Source organism: Chroicocephalus ridibundus, chromosome Z (genome assembly GCF_963924245.1).
Source record: "Chroicocephalus ridibundus chromosome Z, bChrRid1.1, whole genome shotgun sequence".
NCBI classification, from domain to species: domain Eukaryota; kingdom Metazoa; phylum Chordata; class Aves; order Charadriiformes; family Laridae; genus Chroicocephalus; species Chroicocephalus ridibundus.
The window spans coordinates 62,808,306-62,835,555 of record NC_086316.1 but is presented as its reverse complement, the minus strand read 5'-3'; the positions used below and the strand labels follow the sequence as shown (position 1 = coordinate 62,835,555).

At 40.8% G+C, this 27,250-nt stretch overlaps 1 long non-coding RNA gene across 1 annotated transcript; it reads right to left on the bottom strand.

Annotated features, from left to right (window-relative positions):
* On the bottom strand, positions 1 to 27,250 carry LOC134508923 (uncharacterized). Its single transcript, XR_010069182.1, has 3 exons — positions 27,110 to 27,250; positions 20,177 to 20,261; positions 1 to 4,190 (listed from the first exon to the last, which is right to left on the bottom strand). It is a non-coding gene; the product is annotated as an uncharacterized LOC134508923 (long non-coding RNA).

Here is a 27,250-nt window from a genome sequence, read left to right as displayed (position 1 = left end):
TCAAGCAAAAGAAATCCAATTTATTTTGCTTTTAAAATACGTTGATGGCCAAGTTCCTAAGCATGAGACCACATGATATTGTTATGACCATTGAAATTAATGCCTGTCATTTGAACACAGAAGCGATGCGTTCTCCTTAATAATATTCAGTTACTGGAACCTCACAATATTGCCTATCAAAGCTCTCACAATACAAAAAGAAAAGCAGAATATATTCTTAGTTATGAGTTAGGTGAATTAAAATAAAATCAATTTCAATGCATCAGTATATACAATTCATTTTCCTCTAAAGCTTATCAAATGGCATTTAGCCTGAATAAGTCTAGTAAGGCCAAGTGCTCAGGTGTGACATACTCTAGTATCTGAATTGCAGTAAGTGCTTGAGATCCCATTTTCAAGAGAAAAACAGCCTGGCTAAAAGGATAATTACTATGCTAAATAATACTTCTCTTCCTGCTTTCTGCAAACAAAGCTGGGTAGCAAAGTGATTGGTGTACAAAATGGGTCCGCATATGAGAAGACAGAACTGAAACATTGGTGATAGGTAAGCTTCGTATTCAGTATGTAGTGTGAGAAGACATTAATATATTGCAAATTGAAATGCTCAGCCAAGACGCTGTCTTTCACTTTACGAAGACCCATAGTACATTACTCAGCTTTGCAGGGAATTGCAAATGTGATTTAAAAGTTACACACTTCATCAATACATTATAAGGTTTAAAAGTCAAAATATAACTCACTTTTTTCTTCTCATTTTACCGTGAATTCACCGCATTGGCAATTTACCTTCCCAAAACTTTCTCATTGTCTTTTAAGGTTAAACATTCTCCAGAATTTATATGTGGGCTAGGAGGAGTTTGCTCTGAGGAGTTTAAAGAACTTCTAGCATTATTACTGCTTTGTTATGGATTAACTGAGATGGATTAAAACTATATTTGAATTACTTGTGAAGATTCGTTAAAGCTCAGCCTGAAGAGAAGTCAGTGATCACTTGTAAGTCAGGCATACACAGATGTGGATGGCTAGTTCATCTGCTCATGCTCATTAAGCATCACAATAATTGCACACAGTTAGCAGGTTGTAGTATGATATTCAGAGCATCTGTCATCGCACAGGAGAGATTCCGGATTCAACTAAACTTCCTGGCTGTGACATACAGCTGTGGTTAGTTGACCTGGCTGGACACCAGGTACCCACCAAAACTGCTCTCTAACTCCCCTCCTCAGCTGGACAGGGAAGAGAAAATATAATGAAAGGATGGAGGGTAGAGATAAGGACAGGAGGAGATCACTCACTAGTTACTATCACAGGCAAAACAGATTTGACTTGGGAAAATTAGTTTAATTTATTACCAATCAAATCAGAGTAGGGTAATGAAGAATAAAACCAAACCTTAAAACACGTTCCCCCCACGCCTCCCTTCTTCTCAGGCTCAACTTCACTCCCAATTTTCTCTGCCTCCTCCCCTCAGTGGTACAGGTGGATGGGGAATGGGAGTTGTGGTCCGTCCATCACACATTGTCTCTGCCGCTCCTTCCTCCTCAGGGGGACGACTCCTCACACTCTGCCCCTGATCCAGTGTGGGGTCCCTCCCATGGGAGACAGTCGTCCACAAACTTCCCCAATGTGGGTTCTTCCCATGGGCTGCAGTTCTTCATGAACTGCTCCAACGTGGGTCCTTTCCACAGGGCGCACTCCTTCAGGAACAGGCTGCTCCAGCGTGAGTCCCCCACAGGGTCACAAGTCCTGCCAGCAAGCCTGCTCCAGTGTGGCCTCCTCTCTCCACAGGGTCACAGGTCCTGCGAGGAGTCTGCTCCAGCATGGGCTTCCTATGGGTTAACAGCATCCTTTGGGCACATCGACCTGCACCAGTGTGGGGTCCTCCACAGGCTGCAGGTCGATATCAGCTCCACCACGGCCCTCCATGGGCTGCAGGGGGACAACCTGCCTCACCATGGTCTTCACTATGAGCTGCAGGGTAATGTCTGCTCTGGCACCTGGAGCACCTTCCCCATGACTTCCTCTTCACTGACCTTGGTGTCTGCAGCGTTGTTTCTCACACATATTCTCACTCCTCTCTCTGGCTGCAATTGCAGATTTTTTCCCCCTTCTTAAATATGATATCACAGAGGTGCTACCACCGTTGCTGATGGGCTTAGCCTTGGACAGCAGTGGGTCTGTCTTGAAGCCGGCGGGCATTGGCTCTATTGGACATGGGGGAAGCTTCTGGCAGCTTCTCACAGAAGCCACCCCTGCAGCCCCCCAACTCCCCCCTACCAAAACCTTGTCACATGAACCTAGTACAACAGCTAGGGTGGGCACCACTTCAGGGGCAATCAGGATCTCCATCCTCAGGAAACAGAACAGGTCTGATCCCTGTAAATGCCATTAACTTCAAGATTCTCTGGAGTCACACAGCAACGAAGCCCCATATGACACATATTTTATTTATTGGAGCAATATGTTAACATTTTTATTATTTATTGAAGCTCATCTGTAACTAAGCATGTCTGCATAATAAACTCCTCCTGCAATATGTTGTTAACACACAGAAACAAGCCTTTCAATATGTTATGGATAACCTTTACCTGTAGTGCTTCATGCTGTTGAAAATAACAGCTGGAACATGGATTAAATCACACCAAAACCGACACATGCATCTTGCAATTATTCATGAACCATTTATGATACTGGAGAGAAGATGGTTGCTGAATACTAGAGTTCTAGTTTTGGGTAAGTCTATTCCACCAGGAGAAAGAGATTGTATCCAGGAGAAAGAGATTGTATGTCTGCTCAGACTTTTTCCTCATTCCTAATCTGTAACTTTCATGCCTTTCTCTCTGCCACACAGCTTTAAATACTGCTGACCAGACTCTGGCTGTTTATGCTCAATAATGAGACAAGAGTGCAGCAGACAGGTGCATTCCTGATGCTTGTATTGTCCTGAAACACTTCGAAGCAGCAAACATTCGGCTAAGAAGTAGAGGAGTCATATTTCAGCCTGGTAATTCCAGGGTCAAAAGGGCCTTCTGCTGGTCTTTCTTCTGCCATGATTCCAGTCCCTGCTACCACGGAAGTGCTTTTTTTTTGGCATATTTTCTCCAGAGAGATGCAGTTTAAGAACTATCCCTTCATGCATCTGACCAGTAATCTGATTTCCATAGTTTTGTTGGTGTTGATGACGGCTGATCTCTGGGAGTTGTCAAATAAAAAAGTTGTGTTACATCTACTAAAAAGAAATCTACAAAACTTTCAACACAGTTGAGTTTGATAAGCAGCAATGACTCTGCCTAAAATTGCTGCAGGATGAGTAATTTGTCTTTGATGACTTAGAGTTTCTGGGATGCTTCCTTCCTTCTTTGCCTAATGTTTCATTTGGGCAATATGCTTAATCAATGTTTGCTGATGTTTATGGTCTAATGCGTACTGACAGCAGGTGCAGAAAAAGTAAATCCCCATCTGCATAAAAATCTTGCTGAAATTCAGAAGCATGCTGTTTCACTGTAATTTTTGTAGACAGGTTATTTTTCACTGTACCTCCAGAAGGTTCCTCCCAACTCCCTGCTGATACCTCTATTTTCCTACCTGCTGCTATTTCAAGTTACGGCTTTGTTTGTAGCCCTACATGAGGTGCCATTTTTACGTATATCTATTTGTTTGATGGACTCTTCTTTGGATTCAGTTCAGGTATGCGCTTAGGTTCCATGGTTTGCATCATGACTTTGAGTGTTCTGGTAGACAAGTGCCCTCCTTTGAAATGCTCTTGCAGTTCACTGGGACAAGGGGATGTCATGACTAAGGCTTTAAAGCAGGGGTGGAGATCCTGCATTCTGGGGACCAGACCCTCTGAGTCTTTCCTCTGGTTTCTGTCAGGATATGATGATTGGTGTTAGCTTTTGAGGAGAATTTTCTTTTTTCATTGCTATTGTGTAGCAGTATATGAATCAGATGTGTTTAGGCAAAATTCTCTATACTACTGCCAAAACCTTTTGTTCTAAAACTTGGGTCAGTGGTTTGAAGATTAGGGACAAGCAAAAATGGTAACAACTTGATTCTAAAAGTGGGGAGGTTTGTGTAGTTGCTTATTTTACTGTTTTTTAAGGGTTAGCATTACTCTCTTGTCCCTTTCAATATACCCTCAGGAGGTGGTATGGCTTCCATGCTTTGCTTTGCTTTGCCTTGCTTTTTGTCTGAGGAAACAGAAAATGACATGGTTTGTGTGAGCTAATTTATGATCACGAACTGCTAGAAAATGTCTTAATCTTCCTGCTAAATTATTTTGAATAATTTGTGTTAGTGTTCTTAGAAGTCACACAAGATCTGAGACACGTTATAAAAGTACATAATCTTCCCTCAAAATTTTTAACCTAAAGGAAAAAGGCAAATAAAAGGCAGGGTCTTATCCACTGTGATAAAGCACTACTGGAATCAGGAATAAAGAATTTGATTCCTAGCCAGGTACAATACACTGGACCATGTTATTACCTAATAGTCTATTTCTTAAAATCAATAATCTGATACCCTTCAAGAAGGACCAGAAAAAGCAAAATATAAGGAGATATAAAAAAATGGCTTAACAGGAAATCTACATAGGCCATACTTACAGATTTAGTAAACAAAGTAATGTGATATCAGATGAGATATGGGAGGAAACGTCTACGTACATGGAAGATCCAAATTCCATGTTAAAAACAATCAAACAAAAACCCCATCAAAACACAAAACAAAAACAATGACAAAACAGTACATTTCAAAACTAGACAGAATATGAGAAAGAACAATTACTGGTTAGGGGATTTCTTTTTGTTTGGTTGGATGAAGGGTTGGGGTTTTTTTAATAATATAACTGTATAATTTCATATACAGTTTTGAAAATCTTGAGCTATTTTATCTGATTTTCAGGTAAAAAAAGCTAGAGAAAATTAGATAAGTTGAGCTAGTGGTTCAAAGACATAAAATGAAAATCAGAAAATAATTAAACCAAGCCACGTGAGAATAATCTCAAAGAAAGCTGAAACTAAGCCAATAGTAACTCAGGCTCAGCTGTGCCTATACAACAAAGGCAAAATGCAATACGACGGGGAAAAGCTGTGGGAAGAAATGCATTAGAACATTATCCATTACAGTATGCCAGAGAAAAATGAGACCCTGTGCTACTAGGTTTCTCAGAAAAGCTTTTGGGTAAAAATCAGCAACTAGCAAAAGCAAATGCCTTGCTGTCATTATTCTGTAACTGTTTCAAAGACATTGGTATCCAGAAGATGTCCAAGAGAAATGTGGGATTGAATGCCAGCTTTAACAGAGGCTTCCCTGGTAAATTAAAAGTCTTTTTCAGGACTCCAGTTAACGAAAAGAAATGGAAAGGTTATATTGCTAAGCAAGCTGGAGAGAAGACATTGAATAGCTGGGGTTCTTTAAATGTTGAGAGTTGTCTCCGAGCACTCATAATGGTGATACATAGAAATTAAAGGAAATGTGAATATAAAGTTTCCAGTCCTTTTGCACAAGCAGCCAGAAAATTGTCCCACTTAGCAAGAAAGCAGAGGGCTACAGATGGTGAAGATAATCACTAAGGTGGCCAAAATTCAAGTAAGACATATGTCTAAAGAATAAATATTATGAAAGATATTAGGAGAAAGAGAATGACAAGACAAAGCTACTGTTAATAATTGATCAGTCTGTTGATTATACCTCAAAATGTGAAGGGCTTTCTGACAGCAGAATAAACAAGACTATTTGTTACACTACTGACAGATTTTGTAGTCTTAGCCAGGGAGCTGGAAGCCAGAATTTGTCTCAAAGAATATTAGTCTGAGAGTTCTACACAAGGTTTCATTTTTCTCATTTAACTTGCAACGGAATGAAGTAATTTTTTATGATGAAAGCTTATTTTAGCTTATTCATCAGGTCTATAAAATCTTACTAATTATATGATACAGGTCAGAATTTCCTGACTCCAGCTGCCACTATTAAGGTGTATGCTTAAAATTCTGCAAAAAAAAAAGGAAAATTAGAAATCAGAGGCATTCCGTATAGTTCTCTCCTTCAGTTTGTTTTTAATACAAGTAAATTTTAAGGGAAACAGTCTTGCACACTGAAAACATTATCTACATCTCTGTTATACCTAAACATCTAGCATAAATATTTCATAAGAGGCATTTCTTTCAACATCTCCTATATTACCCTTGTTAGTTTAACATCAAGCCTTGTTGATGTTAAAAGTTTTCTTGGTCCCATTCTCATTAGTCTGGAACCATTAAATATCATGCTTGTGACATAATGCACTTTTCCACAGCAATCACCTGTGATGTCATAAAGCAAAAATGTTATGATTTTGAATAAAGAATAAATGATAGGAAAATTAGAATTCAGGTTCCCTAAATAATGTAAGCTAAGAAGAATACTAAAAACATTTATTTTTTTAGCTGTGATATTTTTTGTTTTCTAAGTCATTAAATTAAATGCCAATACTGGTGGCATATTATTCACACAGTCATTTGGGGAAAAATGTGGCACAGCAGTGGGGGAGCAAATATGAGGAAGAATTTCTGTTAAACTGTTTGTAACTAAAAGCACAAAATGTGCCAGTACAGATGAAGAGCTGCTATTTTGTTGTTTCTTATTAAGCAAAAAGTGACAGAGTCACTGCTTTGGCTAGAAGACTCCCACTGAAATTCTGAGAAGACCTGGCTTCAATAGGGTGGCATGTAAGAAACTCTCCCTAGTGCAACTCTTGTAAGCTACAAGTTTTGAAATTTCATGCTTGCAAAGGCTCCCTCTGAACATGAACTGAAAAGTGGTGCCCTTCATTGTGGCATAAAGCAGCCTGCATCTTGACCTTTCTCTGCAATCTCTTCTAATCTCTGGATTGCTCGAGGTTGCAGAACACTGGGGATCAACCACACATGCTCCAGCAGATCTAGCTCCTCCAGGTACGTGCCTTTCTTCCTTTTAGGGTCTTGCAGCCCCTCACAAGGGACTCACAAACAACTTCGTTCAAAATATGACTTCATTTTAATACGAAAAGAAGCCAACAGAAAATGGGCTTGTTAATCTAATAATTTTTCCTTTTATTGACAGTCAGTATTGATCTTTAGCTATAAACTCTGTGTGTGTTGCATTTTATTTATCTTGCATGTCTGCTCAGTTGACCTTTTGGCACCATCTATTAAAGGTGCTGAAATCTTGTTCTGCTGTGGTTTCTGAAGTAGGGTTAAACCAGTTTGGGTAGTTTAGCAGAATCATCATGTGTTGCACCAAAGTCGATGGTCCTGAATGTTTGCTGATAGCCTGATACTTCTGCAATTGTTTCTTCCTGTCTTCATTTCCTGACGAATCAGCAGCTGAAGTAATTTGAATGCACACGGTAAACACCTCAGTAAAAACAAAATAGAATACATATAATTTAATTACTATAAATTATTACAAATCAGGCCTCTCTCTCTTACACAGTTGTACATGTTGTCTTCTGTCACCTTCCCAAGAAACACTGTCAGAGTGAATTAACAGGATATGGTTAATTTTGCTGCTTGTACTTAATTGCTTCCTAGAAAAAGCAATCAAAATGAGGAGTTGGAACCAACTTTACAAAGCTGCTGCTTCATTAATGGGTACCACTGGTTTGTTTGTGTGCATGGGGCAGTGAGGAGAAAGGAGGGAGTAGAGCCAGTTGTGCATTTGGGAATTCATCCTTTTGATAATCACAGTCTGATACTGAAAATGCCAGAGGGCTGAGAAATTATAGGAAGTAGAACCGTTCAAGGAGAATTGCATCTGACTTTGGCCATTCCTTTTTGAACGCCAGGTATTTTTAACATGTATGTCAAGTTACTACTGCCCTTTAACTGGTAACTTACTCAAGGCTTGCTTAGGAGTTCCTCACCTGTGTAGAGATAATGACTGCAGTCAGTCCAACCTGTTTGAGTTGTATAGACTATGTCTGTATATGGAAGATGTGCATGACTGGTATGCTGGTTGTGGCTATTTATGCATATAAATTCAGTTCATCTTATACCTGAGATTTAAGTGTAAATAATTTAACAAAACCTTGTCCACAGAAGGATCTTGCTGAAAAGCAGATGCTGCTTGTGACCTGAATAAGGCAACCAACACACATTTTCTTCCTCTTGGCTACAAACCTAATAACTGAATGTATAATATGCTTAGGTTTCTTCAGTCCAGAAAACCCCAGAATTTCCTTGTTCAGGATTCTGGCATCAGTTCTTTCCTAGCCCACAGTTATTTAACTACCGATACCAGGTAACAGTGGCCTATTATCAATCATTTATAATGTTGAAATATCCACAAAAGGTCTTGTCCCTTTTGTGTTAAACATGATATACAAACATAGCATATGAACTGCATTTTAAAAGCAAGGCCGAGGCTTTACATAAATCTAATCTCATTCTGTTTCCAAAGGGCTGTAAATCCTGTTGAGGTGACTTTCAGAGAAGGCCATAGAGAAAATTTAGACCCTGACTATCCCTTAGCATGCACCAAAGCAGTAACGTACTTGCAAGTGCCATCAAGGATCCCCTCTGTCCTCGCCCATGTGGCTCCTGAACTTCCCTGACATAAGGGCAGACTGGATTTGTTGGTGACCTGATCTCAAGGTGCCTTTATAGTAGATGGATGCTGGTAGCTAAGCCAGAGGCATCTTACAGCAGCAATAGGTACACGTGTATATGCATGTGTATACATGTATAGAGGTGTGCTGGCAAGGTGCCAGATTTCAGACTCTTTTCTCAAAATACTGTATAAATATAATATGATCCAGTAAGCTTTCAGTCCAACTTTTTAATGACAGACATCAGACAGACCAGGCAGGTGGTGCTGAGATTACTTCTGAATGTGCAAGAGGGGACCATGTATTCTTTTTTTTGGTATATTGAAAACATGACAGAGATGGATTTTAATGTCTATGTCAAACAAAATTGTGATCTCAGTGTAGTTCCTTGTGGCCAAAGCTATCAATCAGAACCAGCACTTTTGTTTGTAATTCCAGAAGTGAAATGGAGACCTAAAAGGAAATGACACTTTGGGGATTAGAGTTAAATAACATTTGTTCATCAGCTTGCACTTATGCTATACATCCTGTGAATAGTGGCTATGTACTTTTTTGGATAGAGTCAAACACAGTTAACAAATATTAATTCAATGTTTGAACAATGCTGTCAAGAATACGGACCATATATGTACCCTGGGCTAGTGCCAAAGATGTTGAGATTTGAAAGATAGGTGTTACAGTATCCTGCACCTTTGTCTTACTAAACTCTCTACTATACCATACTAATTTCAAAAAGAGAGAATGAAAAGCTGCTGGGCAGTCTTGTGGTGAAAGAAAAATGCACATCTGAAATACTGTGCACTGAAGAGCAAACTGTACTGCACCAATTGCACTAACCTGTGCCCTGGTGATTTAAATGTGGTGATTTCCTATATGGTGCCTAGTAAAGTATGGCACTTCCCATGAACACCTCATAGGTGCAAAGGAAACTCAGCACAGGTAGCCAGTAACTAGCTGACAACTGGGCATGTCTTCACCCTCTCTTCTCCAGAGGTTGAGGTAGTAAGCAGGAAACTATTACGATTTGAGATCTGCAGACCAAAGCCACCCTCAAGAAGGGACCAGAGAAGTAGGGCTTGCTTTCCTCTTTCTAACCTGTTTTTTCCTGAAGCGTATCTGTTTCTGTCACTCACGAGAAGCCTCTTCTCTTGAAAGTCTGTCTCTATACAAGAAAGCTAATGCCTAGGGCAATTCCCATGGAAGGAAGAAATTTGTATTCTAACTCTTGATCTGTGTCTAACTTATGCCAGAAGAAAGTTCAAAGCAAAATGGCCACTGAAGTGGCCGAAAGCTGCGTCTTCCTCATCTCGGTAGGGTGCTCTAAATACCTGTCTGTGGAGCTAGACTGCTTCTTTCTCTTCCCTATTCTCCTCGTGAGTCTTGAACTCCTTGTTGGTTAACAGCACAGCTTCAGCCATGGAGGTGAGGTGTGCCCCACTGACAGCAGGCCGAAGGAGACATTGTTGGGACACGTGCATTTTTCTCCCATCTGATTGCTTTCTTGATTCCTGAATGAACACTTTAGCCTTCCAGATGTTTTATCAAAGAATCAGGGCAGAGGAGGACTGCTGCTTCATTTGGAAAGAAAGCTGCAGTAACTGTATTTTATGGGAAGCTGAGCCTACCTACACATTAAATAAGCTGAGAAAACATCTACCTAATTCGGCTCTCTGGAAGACGTAAGTTAGTTTTTAAATTCCAGTCAGGTTCATTTGAGAGATGTGGAGGAATCAGGACTTGGGTAGAAACACTACATCCAAAAGCAAGATGCTTGTTCACCTAAGCTCTTTATCCACTGCCCTACTCAGCTCGGTGCCAAGCCCCCCATTTTGTAACACGTGCTTGAAACTTGGTATGCAGAAGCTGCCTGCCACTTACTCAAGCAGCAAACGTCATAAAAAACTGTAATTCATTGTCAATAGTTGCTGCATGCCATTTTATCTTGTAGAAAACTAAGATTGTTCTTGCACACTGTGGAACACGGATAATTTGTAAGCTTGAACTGTAGCTACTACACACTGCAGGTATAATTCAGCCTGCCATGCATAAAGCAAGGAAGTTGAATAATTATTGATCGCATTTTATTTAAGAATTCGAATAGGCGGTGTAGGAACTATATATCACAGTGTTTCCTTTCTACTAAAAACTGTATACTGTACAGGCATTTCTAGTCCTGTGTGATTCAACAGACAAATATAAGTGCATATTTCAAGATAAACACAATCTCAATGCTTCTGGTACAATTCCTGATTACAGAAGCATACACGTATTACAGATGTGCATCTGGTGGGTGATACTTCATTTTGCACAGTGAAGATGTTATTTGCCTAGCAGGGCTTTGACTTCAAGAGAAACGAAGCACTGCATGGAGAGGTAATGTACCTGGAAAAGACAGGGCCATATACGTCTCTCCATCTCAGGCAGTCAGGCTAGGAAAATGCTTACCCACCTCTGCAGTTCTGCGCAGGCTCACACGCAGTAAAATTCAGCACTTTTTAGTGATGGCATTGAATCAGCTTGCTCCGGGTATGCTTTGGTATAAGTGTCAAATTATGAGAGAAGCCAAAAAAATTCACATTTGTTATGGTTCTTTGGTGTTAACTACAAACAATTAGTTACACCCCACAAGTCAGTAAGTATTCTAGAGATCATGGTTTCTGGAAAGTGACTTGTGCAAATTCTTTGCATTGTTCTTTTTGAAGAGACTGAATAATTTAGGACTTTGATTGTTGTTTCGTATTTTTGACAGTTTAAATGCCCCTTACGGAAGAAGAGTTTACTTCCCTGCAGCAAGTACACCAAATACCATATTTTGCTGAGCCTGCTGTGAAGCCAATTAAACTCTGTGCACTGCATAGTCTGAATGAGTAACTTTCACGGCTTAATCTTCATATGGTCCTTCAGTTCTTTTCAGCACAGGGGTATTAAAGTGCAGGACTAGAAGTATTTTGCCCCTTTGCATGGTGGCAAGTGTAAACACCTAGTACAGTCTGTGAGGAAATGGATGGATATTCATTTTCTGCCTAGAGAAGCATGCGGGTTTATTGTAACAAATTTTGAAATATATTGGGAAGGAGAGATGCTCTGCCCTCTTCCAGTTATCAAGCTTTCTCACTAGCACTGTCCAAACACACAAATGACTTAGAGCTAAAAATTACTTTCATAGATACAAAGTGATCTAGAAAGACATGCGCGCTACAATGACCTGATCAAATAGTTCAAAAGTTTTTAGTATTTCAATTTGTCCCAGCTCTCTTGTCTGCCTTTTAAGCTTCTGGTAGCTGTATTGCATTGTACAGGATGACACATCATAGTACAATAAAAGCACCATTTATACAAGTAAAGCTGGGGAAATGAATTACAGTAAGAGAAATAAATAAAAGAAACTATGAAATTATGTTTAAAAGCATACTTTTTTTTCAGCCTAAAGCAAAGATTTTTGGCCAAGGGTTTATATGGAAAGCATCCTACTCCTCTGCCCTTCTACACAGCCTCTTTTATGCACAGCAATTACTCTAAATAGTTTAAAATCAAAGTAGCAGGAAAAAGCCCTCAGATTCTTCCTGCAGACCCAGATGTAAAGATACAAAAATAAAATCTTCCCACTGTACTAAGCACTGATTTGGCCAGGATGCCTCTCTCTTAGCAAGTCAGTGATGTTCATACATCATAAAAATCTGCAAACTCAAAGTGTTTGTCAAAACATTTTTATTGGTTACATCTGCTCATGTTGAAGAAAAATAACATAAAAATCTATGAAGCTCAGTAGAAAAAAGGGCTATTTCTAAAATCACAACATTGAGCAGAGTGTCTGATTTGTGTTTGGATGTAAATAAGTTTGACTTGGAAGCCCTTGCCTGGAAAACTGTTATTACTGAAAGGAGAATAGAAACTGGCAAGCTTTGGGTGATAATTCTGGCTTTCTGTGGATGCAACCATAGGAGATATTTGGAAGAGACAGGCAATTTAGCGCTGTATGTTTCTCCAAATATGAATGGCAACCTATTGAAAGTAGTAAATTTTTTTTTCTTCATCTGTGCCTGCTGCATGCAAAGAAAAGGAAAGGTGCCGCCACTGGTTAGAAATGGTGTCTTGCAAATAAATGTTTTCTGATCAGCATGCTCTAGGGAAATCCTACTTGATAAAAAAAACAAACATTGCTGAAAAATACGTAAACTTCTTTCTCTGAATTCGCTGCTGTTCATTTTAGCTAGGCTGGATGTGCAACGGCATTGCACTTGAGGAACAGTCTGCCACAAATACCAGGTGGCAAGGTTCCCATGCTAAAATGACACTTTAAAACTGAGATGTTGCTATGCAATTTTCAGTATGAAATAACATGACAACTGTGAGCCTTCACTCTCTGTTTTCTCTTAGTCATTAGTAGTGTTAAAGTTAGTACTGTTAAAAATACTGCTTTGATACCACTGCAACTGCCAGCCTTTAGCTGAGGGCTGCTTGCGGGGTTAGATTATGATTTAAAGTGTTAGTCTGTTACCACTTAATCTGCCTCTAGGGTGCCTTGAGGTTGTGAAGTGCTCACAGGAATCACCTGCGTTCTTGCAAAGCAGCCTGCTGCTGAAATGAGAAGCTGCATGGATTGAACCTGACACTGTGATGTTCAGGTTTTATACCTTGGCTTTGGTTCTCAGCCTTTCCATGACACAAGCAGACACAGGTATCAAGATATCCTGTTCTTTTTTTCCAGGACATACCTAAAGTTAACTCTGTGGTTCACTATAATTTTGCCTGAGTTTGATCAGCCACAAGGGATGATAGATTAAAAACAGGTATTACCAGGAAGTAAATGCCTTGACATCTACTTGAACATAGAAAAGAGCTGACACTTGAGACACCTGAGTCTGTGACAATAAGGCAGTTCATAGCCGTGTTGCCAGGACAGTCTAGATCAAGTAGTGACCTGGTGGCCAAAAAAAATAGAAAAGCAACAAGGAAATGGTCAATAGGTTAATATATGTGGGAATTTCAGAAGATTCTTCTTATTTCTGCCTTTCTTTTCCCTGACTTCTACCTTGTCCTGTCTCCTTTTCTTGACTCTTGTGCTGCATCTGCAGTTACTTTCTCAGTACAAATGCAAAACCAGATGATTTCTAAGCATAATTTACTGTAATTCCTTATACAAATGCGTATGTGTATATAACATTTCTGACACCCATTTGGCTTCCTACCATGGAAGCAATGGCAAAATACAGTCTTTTAAATATGAGTAAGGTAGACATGAGAGACCAAAGCTGAAGCATGGTCCAGCTAAAAGCACTCTAATTCCACAAATTTGTACAAAAATGGCCTGAAGAAATCTAGCTTCTACAGATACAACACAGCACTTAACCTACAGGTTTCTTTCCAGTTTATGAGGACAGTCAGGTCTAAGCCTTTTTTTCTAGGATACCACAAACGACTGGTTCTCTCACCCTCTGCTTCCCAACATTAAGACACGCACAAAACCAGCAAGAAGTAAACAAAGAAAGTTTACAAACTTTATAAAGATTTATGACATATATGCATACATTAATGTAATTGTACATATTATATGCAACGTACTTACAATAATAGTTTTAATGTTTTTCCTAGAGAACATAATATTGCAGGAAAGTTGAACTGTCCACTCTTTTCAGTGACCATGCTAGCATCTCTTCTATCTGTCTAATATATTGTGTGTCTAATATATTGCATGGAGAGCCTGTACCCCTGGTGGTCCTTTGCTGCGATTGTGATATAAACGCTGCTGTGGGAGCTCATAGCAATTCACATTTCCCAGGTTCAGGTATGTGCCCTGGCTCTCTCCCAGCTCTATGTCTGGGTGAGATCACTGTGTACACCCATGTTTCTTCACACCCCAGAAAACTGTCATGGTTTCTGCTGGAAGGAATCCTGAGCACCTGGTCCAAAAAGAAGCTGGAGCGCAGTCATCCAAGTTCACAGACTGGACAGTTTGAGAATTGAGACCCTCAACCTAACACTCAGCTTAGATGTAGCTATTTAGAAAGGCAGAGAACAAATGGTGTTCTCTGAGGCCTTGGGACTTGACAGTCAGCCAAAGAAAGGTGTGCTTGTTTCCAGATGGCTGACTGCCTTCCAGTCCTCTCCTGGACTTAGACACTTTAACCTTTAATTTTTAATTTTCTTTCTTTTTTAAATCTCCTTAGTCAACTTGGGTTCTGTGGCGGAGTAAGTCATAATTTGTTTGAGATTTGTGTTTTCATGTGATATGACATTGCAGACTTAAAAATCACTGGTCTAATATATACATCTTACAGTATTCAGTACTGAATGTTGGCCCAAAACATAAGTTACTATTTAAATGTAGGTATTCTCCATAAAACATAAAGAAAGACAAACTACAAGCTTAGTGCATATTCAGATCTCTTGATTATATTTCTGTGTTTTAAATATCACACTAGCTCATTTACATAGCCAACACAGTTTGGCAAATCAAAATTTAAGAATTATTTCAAGTTAGACAAATGGTAATTACATTTATTTTAGTGTACTTACCCAACTACAGATCTGGATAAATATACTGTGAGTGTTAAAATAACATTTGTCACCTAAAAAATTATTGTTCAACTAGAAGCAATTATGATTATGCACTGAGAGTGTTTTGGGTTTGGGTTTGTTTTTTTTTTTTTCAGACATGCATAAATATTTCCGTGAGGCTTCAGTAGTTCATGTTACTGTCAATGGCGAAGACTGCCACAGTATGCGTACCTACGTACCTATCCCACCTCCTCACGCTCGCAGGGAGACTTGTCACAGGGGACAGATGACGATGTAGTATCCCAGCTGGCCAGCCTGAGTTCCTGCTGAAATCTTCCCATAGTACCACCCTCCTGCACGCAGTCAGCGAAGGGCAGACATTCTCCACTTCTACCCATCCTCTGGTCCCTAATGAACTTTCTGACCTCAGTTTTCTACACGTTAAAGGATTACTTTACATTACTTGTCTTACTTTAAGTTTGTATTTGTTTAATGAATTATGCTTTAGTTATACAACACTATAGGGTGTTTGCATTAACTGTGCTACATAAAATATAATGATGGGTTAATAGCAGGATAATTTCCCTATGGAAAATAATTATGGCTTTGACCCTCCTGGAGTCAGAATAAAATGCTGCAGGGATAAGAGAACTTATTATTGTTAACTCTCTAAATCCTATCGTAACAGCTGAACCGAAAATAGCTTATGTGCTTTGGGTAAATTTTTAATTCAACAAATTATCATGACACACAGTTGAGAGATATGTACATATTATCCTTTTCAAGACTTCTTTAGCTTTTATGTCAATGACAATATCTTTCTTTTTTTTTCTTTTTTTTTTTTTTTTACTGGATCAAGCATTTAATCGTTTGATTTGTCTGGAATCTCATTTTAGAAGTCATTACTAAATCCATCAGGACCTAGAGCTGTGTTAGAGTGATTTAATATCCTTATAAAGTTCCCCTATATTTGCTAGCAGTTCTAATTACCACATTAAATGCACTGCAATGACAGAAAAAATGTAACACATCAAAATGATTATAAATGGTTTTGAAAACTTGAAAACATTCTTTCTGAAAGGAAAAAGTGTGGCTTTTGAAACAGCCTTTTAAACTGCTATTTAAGAAGTCATCATACCTCTTTTTGTTCAACTGTTGATTGCATTATTGGAAATAATTGCTTATTTTCATTTTAAAGGGATGGCTAGGACAGTACACACACCTTAGCATCTCAAGAGTTTACTTCAGAATGTATTGTGCTGTATACCTACAATAGCAAAAGAACTTTAAAACCACTAAATAAGCTAATTAATTTTGAATGGGTTAGAATAAAATTTCCTGGGTAATTGTACACAATCAGATGCATTATTATAGTATTAAAAAACAGACTCGTGCTTTAGGTTACATGTCAAGTGCTCGTTGAGGGGGTGTCCTTTTTATATTTCTTTATATTGCCTTCCCTCATGGGTGACCTCAAACCTGACATACCTCATAAACCCCAGACCTTACGATGAACATAGAATTATTAATTTTCGCCTGGCATTTTCTGTGGCATCCATTGCTGTAATGCACGAGCATTTCATAATGAATTAATTTCTTATTGCAACAGTTCTGTGAGTGAAATAGATTTTATCTTCATTCAGGGTGGACAGGAGTTTCAACTGCTAGAGACACACTGATTGGGTGAGTTTGGCTGAAGATGCAACAGGCCAGCTTTTCAAAGCGCTTGGTAAGGCTCATTTAAAAATTTCCAGTGGATTTTTCCAACTCAATTTCTTTTTAACAGTATTGATTGAAATTAAACTTTGTCTTTGGGAGAGAAATAAAAAAGGAAAGACTGCCCTTACATTTCTCCAGGATATTCTGATTCAATTTTTAATTTTGCAATTATTTTGTCTCCAGGCGTCTTTATAAAGTTTTTCAGACCACCGAAACACCTGAAACACCTCAATGTAGTGAAGCATAGTGATAAAGCAAAGTATAGATTTCTGTTGCTTAAGTAACACACAGCAGCGAAGGAACACAAAGAAAAGTGTATTTGCACTACGATTGTCCCCACCCCCCGTCACTCTGGACACAGCGTCCAGACGCAGCTCGGAGAAGCGGCCCCTGGGCCTGCATTTGGAAACCCAACCCCACCTGCCCGCCCCAAGCCCTCACCTTACCCCCGCCCCCGACCTCAATGGCTCCTCCTTGAGCTGGTTTGCCCGTCGCCAGGCTCCGCGATGCGGCTCTGCTCACCCAAATTCACGCAGTTACCCAAACCAGCAGGGCGCTGAGCTGGGGGGTGGTGCTCTCTCAGGGCAGGCGGCCATTGCCCTCTACCGGACGCGGGCGGCTGCAGCCGGTTCCAGCCGGTTCCAGCCGGTTCCAGCCAGTTTCAGCCGGTTCCAGCCGGCTTCACAACCGATACATGGCAAGATGCTGGTGACCCCATCGGCTCTGCTCCTGTGCCTCTTGCAAAAGGTATTTAAGAAAGGGCAGAAAATACCACATGGGCAGAGGAGGAGGGAAGAGTGAGAAACAGCAGAGGGGACCCTGAGGTCAGAGGAGGAGGAAAGGTGTTTAGAGTCGGGTCTATTTTGCCCATGACAGCAACTGGCAAGCAGTGTCCCTGCCTGTATATCAACCCACAAGCTTTCTCACTCATGTTCTTGCTATTTCTGTCCCTGTCCTGCCGTGGGGAGGTTGGGGGGGTGGCTGCCAGCTGGAGCCAGCCCAGCACGAGCACAGGCCTGTTAGCTCTGGAGTGAATGAACGACCAGCAGGGAAGAAAAGCACCCCTTACAGAAAGGACTCCCCACAGCTGTTTGGTCTCAAACCCAATTGTAAGGTTTCACCCTAGTTGTTTGACTGAAACATATAAACGGAGAGTGTGGGATTTCGGGATCACCTGCAGGTGCCTGAGCAGGTTATGCCCAAGGGGGTCCCACTTCCCCTGTCCCTGTCGCCTGTGGCCTGTACCATTTTTGGCTCTGTACTACTCTTCCTTCTCTAAGATCCTGCTCTTCCTCCTTTCCAACAGTCCCTGCACATACTCATTGCACCTGCCACACTTCCACATTCTTGCTCCAACCCACCTTCTGCTTTTCTCCCTCCTGTCTCTGGTCTCTAATCTCCATTCTTCCCATCCTCCTGCTCCTTTCACTTTCCTCCAGTATGGATCTTCATGCCCTTTGCTACTTGGACTCAGCAGCAAAGGCAACAAAAGCACAGGAAAGACAACTCACAACAATTTTCAGCATTTTGAAAAGCGATGTCATTAAACGCCTTTCTCAGGCTTTGTAACTCTCTCTTGTACATGGGTGAGTATCAGACATATTTCAGACAACATTTGGGTGATTTATCTCTTATACACAAAGATGTTTCTACTGGTCCTACACAAACTAAGATGCATTGTCATCAAATTAGAATAGATTCTCATAAGGATGGCAAAATCATCCCTGACATCAAGGTGATCCTCCCCACCAAATATTGGTTCTGGTTCTAAAGCATAAAAGCATGTGAGCTTTGTATTGAATGGCTGTGAGGATTTTACAGTGATTAGACAGTGTATTTCCTCTGATGTATTCTTGGAAATGGCTGAATTGCTTTGGTTGAAAATTCTACAAATGGGAAAAAAAAAAAAAGGCAAAATAAAATAGACACAACAATAACAACAGAAAAAAAACATATGGTTGACCACAGCCTCAACCAAATTTTTGTCATGCAAAACTTCAGCTTGAATGAGTGCAATTTTGCATAATTACAAGCAGCCCAAGACAGACTCTCATGATACTGGAAATGTTGGGTGACACCGCTACCACATTTCAGTCTGGTCTGAAAAGTGGATCATTCTTCAATGTATGTCCCTAATTTTGATATACTTCTTAAATTGTTTGTGTTGGCAAAGCTTAGGCTGGGACAGTGATTCATAGTGGCAGCTTTTCTATTACTGTGTATGATTATATTTTTCAATCTGAACATCTCTGAGGTCTGGGATTCAGTGCATCTCCTATCATACTCATTAGTTACAACAGAGAAAAGCTATCACTGGAGAAACATAATCTCTCTAGCTTAATAAATGAAGACAAGTTTGCTTAAGCACTTCAAGTTTATTACATTGTTGCCATAAACAGGCTAGAAAGATGAAATGTCACATATGGAAATATAACTTGGAGCACAAACACCAATATTTAGAGAGAGTTGCTCAGAAAAGACAAGACAGAATAACATACTGAGGAGGTGCAAATTTGATGTTTGCAAATGTGCTGTTCACATCAAAATCGTTGAATTATTAAATCAACTGTAGAAAACTGCACTTATACATAAAAATCTTGCATTTCTTCAAAATACTTTATTGTTATCAGAATACATTGTTATTATTATTGTTATTGTTATTAATCTCATTTTGCAGCTCTTACTCATTTTTTGCCTGGGAGAAAAAACTTGTTTCCTTAATACACTTGACAGTTTGTGTGGGTTTCCAGAATCTAGAATGATCTCCTTGGTGAGGAAGCCATCTGGCACTTGCCCTTGATCTTTTCCACAATTCATATTGGCCAGATGAGCAACAATGTCTATTATTTGCACAGCTAGCTGCCTCAAATTAGTTCCCTATGTAAATTAACCTGGTTTCAGGTTTGTAAGTAGCCTTTAAGGATCCTTTGTACATGTTTAGGAATCTGACTTTAGGCATTCACTTTTTTAAGTGTTGACCACTACTTCCAATCCAGAACAAAAAATGAAGTGTTTGAATTTTAAACATGCAGTGTTTGGATAAATTGAGAGTTCCCTACATCCCTATTAAGTGGACTTTTTCTTTTAAACTGGCAGTTACTGTTACAAATAGCACTGAAATTTTGGCAGTAAGTGAATCTAAGAATACGGATTTATCAACTTCTGCTCCCAAAACACTACTGTAAAATACTTATTTTTGAAATATATTTTATGAAACTGCCAATCAGACAAATACAACATAGAATAAAAGTTGAAAAAGGTACACTTTAGATAATATTTTCTGCAAAGTATACCAATGGTCACAGACTAGTACTATTGATGTAATAAGTCTATCAAACCACAAATGAAATAAAGACCACATTTTGATGTAGAATCCACTGAGTTTGTACTTACCCCTTATATCATGCCATGCATAAAGCCTGGGCAAAGATATCTAAGATCTGGAGGCCAAGCATCCCTCTTTACGGGAATAAGCTTCCTGCGGAGATAAAGTAAACAGGGAATTCAGTCATCTTGAGGAAACCTTCCTCTCACATAAGTGCCTGTATCATAGTGAGGATGACGGTTGCAACAATGAATTTCTTCCTTATTTAGTCTCTCTCTGGAAATGCAGAGCTCAGTTTTGACATATGGTAGGACACAAATATAGTAATGAAAAATAAGAATAACAAAGTGAAGAAAACTAAATCCCTATGTCATACGATTTGACTTTGAAAATGGAAAGTATGCCACAAAAAAAGTAATTTTTGCTATTAAAATCTTACAGAAAAAAAAAGTAAAGCAATATTTTGAAAAAAACAAAACTGTTTTCTAATTCTGGTATACGGTAGGTACGTAGATGGTGAAACTCAGAATATTAATCCTGTTTACATGTACAAGGGGGACGTAGCTTTTGCTCTTTCTGTGAGCAAGGATGTCTGGCACAAACAAAACTATAGTGTGTACATACTGCGGCACCATTTTTAGGGCTCCCACATAATAGTTGATTTCTCAGAGAAAATCACAGCTTTTCCTCAAACACTGTGCCTGCTCTATTTCGGAACTGGGGGGCCTGGGAGGAGGGCAGGCAGAGCTTGCAGAAACCCTGTGGGCTGCCTCAAACCTGTTTCTGCCTCAGTTGTTGCCATGGAGCTCTGGAGAGTTTGACAATTCAGGGCAATCACTGGATCTCATGTTCTCTCCCCATTTTCATGTTGTTTTTCAAAAAGGCTCTGGCTAACATTTGCCAAGGAGTATTTCTCTCCACAAACTTTGAAGCCCATACTAACACCAACTACTAGGGCTTTGACTTTTAAGGAAAAGATGCTTTATAGACAATTGAGGGCATCTAAACTTGTCCAGGGAAGTCCACTAACCCCTGGAGCCTGGAAAATGCAGCATTTCTCAGGCTGCAGGTGTAAATTAGGTTTACTTTCTCTCTCTTGAGCTAAAGGTTAAAACATGGTTTGGGAATGCTAAAAACAGTGACCAGAATACACTACAGGATGCAGCCATGCGAGTCTAGATTATATTTAGCAGTCCATAGCTGACTACGCCTCTGAGCTAGACGATGAGTCTGCCTACATAACCACAGTGCAGGAAGGGTCTCAGAGCTTCTCTCTTCTCCCCACTGCAGCTGGAGCTTTAGTTACCTCTAATTTCCACCCTGAGTCTGGACAGCATCTTTTCCCATCTGTCTGTTCTTTGTAAGAGCTCATGACTGGGCACTGGGATACTGCATGGTAAAATGAGAAATTATCATCTCCTTCCTACTTCTCTGGTTACAGCACTGTGAAGGAACAGTGATAACCTTTGTTACAATATGTTGTGAGAAGTAACAGTTTTTCCATAATTTTATGAGAGTCATAACATTGACTTGGAATCTTTTATGAAAAACAGACCTCATAAAGCAGAATGTGAATTTGGGAACAGAGCTCTCAGAATGAGCAACCTTCCTGTCATATGCCAGTTGGTAACAGGCCTGTGCCAAACTCACACTGCTCTTCCCTGCTGTTGGTACGTCGCTATACGTCCCTGATACACAGATGTTATGAAGGTGAGGGAGCATTTGTGGAAGGCTGCTTGCTCAAGGGCTATCCATCAAGAAACCCAGCACCTCTGTCAGCAGACTTATGCAAAAACTCTGCACAGTGTGCTGGCAGTACACTTCTGTGTCTGAAGTCAAAGTAAGATGGTATCACTTCTACTTGTTCTTGCCAGCACACAGCTTCACAACCTCCCTGAATCTGCCTGAATCTGCCTGAATCGGCTGAATCTGCCAGAAACTAGGGGTTTCTGATGTTTAGTCACAGTGGTATAGCCCCAAAGCAATGCCTTGAGGGAGACCTGAAAAGGGGATTAGTGGGTTATGCTTCCCCCTCTTCTTGTACAACCTCCTGATGCTCTGTGATATAAGAAGGCCTGAAGAGTGTTGGGTGGAATTCTTGGTTTTTACCCTGAAGGAATCAGAAATGTAAATCTCAGATTGTAAACGTTTGCCAGAGGTTTCCTCTAAGTGTGATTTTCTGCAGGTCTCCTGACAGTGATTCATACAGTGCTCATGCAGCTCCTCAAGTGTTAGTAATCAGGAGAAGTGTCTTTAGCAATTACACTGTTTAGTCTTGATCACATCATCTCTACCTGACAAGATGGTGGCACTACTTGGACTTGATAAAAGCACCTGCAGCATGTGGAGGCCTATACTAGCTGTTTTTCCTCCCCAGGCAGAGACACCTCACATCTGGTAACATACTCACTTAATAGAGGATATGTTGTATTTTTCACAGGTTTATTAATGTTTTCCACTGACCTGAATGCGATATTTCTGTTCATGCATATACCGATTGTTGCTAGGATTTATAATGTAACATGACCAGCCTATTAATGCCTTCTGAGATGATCTGAAGCTAATCAGCATGTTCGAATGCCCTTGCTTCATGCTCTGCAAGTGCTATGGAAAGTAAATTGTGCTTCACATTCATTGTCAAAAGAGCTCTTTAATGGTGAGAGTCTCAGGATTGATTCTCTTGGAAAGGAATGAAGTGGGTTCTGCTTACTCTGAAGTAGTAAATTCATCCTATCCTAAGGTCTAAGGACACCCTCAGAGATAAGAAGAAACGACCTCCAAACCATGCTGTATGTTCAGTGGTGCCTGCCCCAGCCCTGAGCTGAGAGTTACACTATGCATTTTTTACCCACTTCCAACCTATGACTCCAGTTGGCGTTAGTTGGTGTCCTGCCACTAACATCAATGGGTTGTACCCCACCAAATAAAAGCTTTTGAATTGCTGATCTTGGATATTGCTTGAGAGTGAGTGTGTCGAAAGAAAGCACATCAGCTAAAAATGTAAGGTGGTCTTCATGGCACTGTAATATGTATTCTCAATAAATCCATATTCCCAAGAAAAGAACTCTGATTCCGGAGTTTACTGCTAGAGCTGGGAGTACAAGCTTCTGTTAGCCCATTTTCTGCTAGTACTTCACGTAGACAGCTTTTTTTTCCCAAAGGTAAGGCAGAAGTATGAGTGAATGAACCACCTCTTACAGAATGGAGTGTGCTAATGAAACATTTATACACCACCAGTGCAAAAGTCTGGAATTAAAAATTGAAAGACCTATTCATATTACAATTTGCTTTCAGGATTGGCACTAATTGGCAATGCTGTTGGCAGTCTCAACAGGGAGGGCAAGAACTGAGTAAGCATGGAGACTTACTCATCCAAAGAAGTGGTTCTTCCAGGTCAGGCTTAATGGATATTTACTATGCAGAAAGGAAAGCAGAGAGCTGTCGTTGCCGGTAGTGTAACTGTATTATTTGGAGTGCCTTGCATTTGCCAGGTCTGTCAGTCTCGTCTAGGGATTTTCTCAGGTGCTCACCCCACCCCCATCAGTGTGTTTTGAAAACTTCTTGCAGATGTGGACTTTTGCCTCAATATGCAGAATCAAAGGGGAAGAATATCCTAAGCAGTATGAAAAAGAATTTGATGGAACACTGCCTAGTTCAAAAAGGCAATGATTTGAAGACAACCATGTCATATAACTGATTCAATAGCCACTACAAAACTCTACTTTTTGCATTTGACCCATTAAAGCTGTAACAGGGGACAGATGTTTGCCCTGCTAAAACTCTTGTTTCAACTCTTTTCATTTTGTCTTGAGTTGCATTGTCTTTCTGTCTGCCTTTTCTCTGGTTTATTCAATACAGTGCTGCAATGTTCACTTTCTTTGCCTGTCATTTTTACCACATATCTGCTTCTTTGATTCCTCGCTATCATTTCTTTGGTAAAGACCCTGATTCTTATCTTCAAGGCCCAATTACAAAACCAATCATTATTTTCTTACATGTCTTCTCATGCTGTCTCATGTATAGCTATGATTTACTGACCGCTTTTCTACAACTCTTCTTGATGTTTTCCTTATTCCTGGCAACCGTGTGCCAAACTTGTCAATAAATCTGTTAGCCAGTCATTCTTCCAGTCCCTCAAGAACACACAGAGTGTAAGCATTTCCCAAGCATTAAAACCCAGGTATATAACCAGGGAATTTTGAGATGCATTTTATTTCTTTTCTTGTGTTTTGTTTTAAATTAGCTGACATGAGAGCACTGAGTAGTGCACATAGTGAATAGCTGTACCAAACTGTAGGACTATTTTCCTTAATTATAAATAATCCAAAGATTGTGTTTTAGTTTAAATTTGTGCAGCCCTGACTGCAACTTGTGGAGAGGAGGTATGACCCTGCTGGAATGAAGGGGAGGAAAGGGACATTTCTTTGCCAGAGGTGTGGAGGCAGGAGAAGGGAAGAGCAGCAGTGGGGTGGGAGTAGCCTGTTGCGTCTGTGCAGCGCAGAGTGGGTGACTGCCGTGTGCGCTGCGGGGACGGCAGAAAGGGGAAGTTGAGCAGATCAGGGGATGGCTGCTTGTAAACGTACAGGTGGAAAAAAGTGTGTGAATGGGTGAATGTTCCCAAAGCTGAGCCTAGCTCCTGCTGTAGCTGAGGCTGGACCACTCTAAGCTACCCAATTCTCTCCCTACTCTCCACCAAATCAATCCAATACTTGACAAGAGGTGCTCAAAGCTTATTAAATATGGACATTTTCTTAAAAATTGTTTTCAAAACAAGCTTCTCAAGTTGTACCAGATATTCAGTGTTTTGTTACAAAGTATATCACTGATTTGTGCTGGTGAATTGCAAGCAATGGTGCTTTTCCCAGGATGGAAAATGGTGTAAATGTCTGTCTGCACTGTTAGCTTTAGCTCCCTTTTAGCAACTATAGGCAGCATAGCACTCCTCTTCTCTTTGTGTAAGATAATATTAACAAAGCACGTGATCTGGCATAGTCTACAGGCCAGAGCAGAACAATACTGTCACTTGTTTTCTGTAACTCTGAGGTGATATAATAAATCTTGAGTGCCTCCTCAGATTTCAATTTATGGCATAAATTAGAGCAGTTCAGTGACTATTCTAATATATGCCTTGCTGCCCCCAGATTACAGGGGCTGTTCTGGCAGCTAATAATAACTGAAGTGTAAAAGTGCTTTGGCTAAGCTCTGTTTTTTCCAGTCTCATCTCAGGTAGTAAGAAAAGGAAGTGACAAAGATCTGCAATGTTGCTTTTCACCACCTGGCAATTTTCTTACGCATTGCAAATTCCCAGGTAGGAAATTAAGCCAGTTTTTCTGCTATGAGAATGACACTAAACCAGAGGCAGAATCTGACTGGAAGAGGTTTGGCTTTAAAATCTGAGGACTCAGAATTGCGAGTAAGTCCAGTTTTGGAGATACAAGAACTCGTTTGCAGAACCTGAAGTAGTGGCATTCTTTTCTCTGATCAGTTAAAATTATTATAGTTACTTTTAGGGTAGTATATGTGTATAACTCATTTAGCCAAAATTAGTTTTTGTGTTTCTGCATATATCTCATGTTTCTTTATCATTAGCTGTTGGTATAGGCAAATTTCAGGGTCAAATTCTGTCCCTAGTGACTATTATAATCCTCTTCCCCAATAAATTAACTTCTAGGCATTTTAAGGGCCTGATCTAAGTACTGATAAGAAACCACAGAGAACTGTCAGCATTGTTACAACCTAATATCCAGCTTTAACAGCTTGTTCAAAGCAGAGAAGGACTGAAATTTGGAGAATTTTATACAGTTATCTTTCCTTCCACTGTTAATCTGATAATCCATATAGTCATTATAACATTTGAAAAAAAAAGTTTTTTCCATTTACCGTGTGGGAATACTGGATAAACTGGTCAAATTACAAATGTGAAAAAGGGGAGACTTGCATTCTGATTCCTACTTTCATTATCTATGGACTGTGTTAATTAGAGCCCATCAATAAGTGGTCTGTGCTCACATTTCTTCTTCTATGAAATGGAGATGATATCTACTCTGTAGTGATGCTGTGGGACTTTATTCATTACCAAAGCGCTTAATCTGTTTTGATTCCACAATTGGATTAGCCCAGGGGACCCTGGGATCTACAGGCATAAGCAAATAAGGCTCTGGTGTATATACCTATATATTTATATACAATACTAGTACATTAGAATAGGATCTATGTTATAGGCACCTCAGGACAAAAAAAAAAAAGAATATTTTCAAGAGAATATTTTAAAAATTGACAGGGCAACTAGGTTTAAAAGCGATTTAGGTCCTTAAAGATGAAGGAGTTGTCTAGGAGGATTTGCAAAAGCTTTCAGGTGCCTAACTCCTGTGATCTCCTTTGGTTTCAATGCCTCTAAAAGCCTGGCCACAAATCCCAATGTCAATGCCCGCTTCAAAGTCAGACACCCAGAGGGACTTTGCTGCAAGATCACAACTGGGCTTCTGTGGCCTTTTGCAAACGGCACGAAACTGGCCAAGCTGCTGCGATAAACTGCCGACAGCTCCCTCTTTTTAAAGGAAGAGAGGGGCCTAGAAAACCCTACTGTGGCGTGAAATACCTGCCCCTACCCAAACCCGTGGCACCGCCCCGGAGCGGATAGCGGCTCGCCGTCCCCCCGCCCCGCACCCTGCGCACCGCCCGGGGGGGCCAGCCCCGGCAGACCGTGCTGCCCTCTCCGCACCGCGGACTGCCGCCGGCCGTCTCCCTCCACCCGGGCGGGCGGCGGGTCCGGGCTGCTAGGGGCAGGGACCGCCAGCCCCGAGGCGTCGCGGCTTCGCCCCTACCTCCTGCCTCCGTTCGCGGCGAGGGGCAGCCTGAGGGGTGCCCCGTCCCTCGCACCCTCCCCTCGCCCGCAGGCAGAGCCAGTGCGCTGCTGCCCTACAACCGCTCCGCCATCGGAGCTGCCGGGTCCCCGCTGCGGCCCCTTCCCGTCTCTTCTCCTCCCTTCCCCGCCCCGTTACCTGCCACCCTCCCGCTCCGCTCCGCCGCGCCGGGCCCGCCCCCGCCGCTCCATTGGCTCCGCCCGGCCCGGCGCGGCCCGGCCCCGCCCGCAGGCACCACCCGCCGCCTGGCAGCGCGGTAGCCGGCCCGGCACGGGGAGC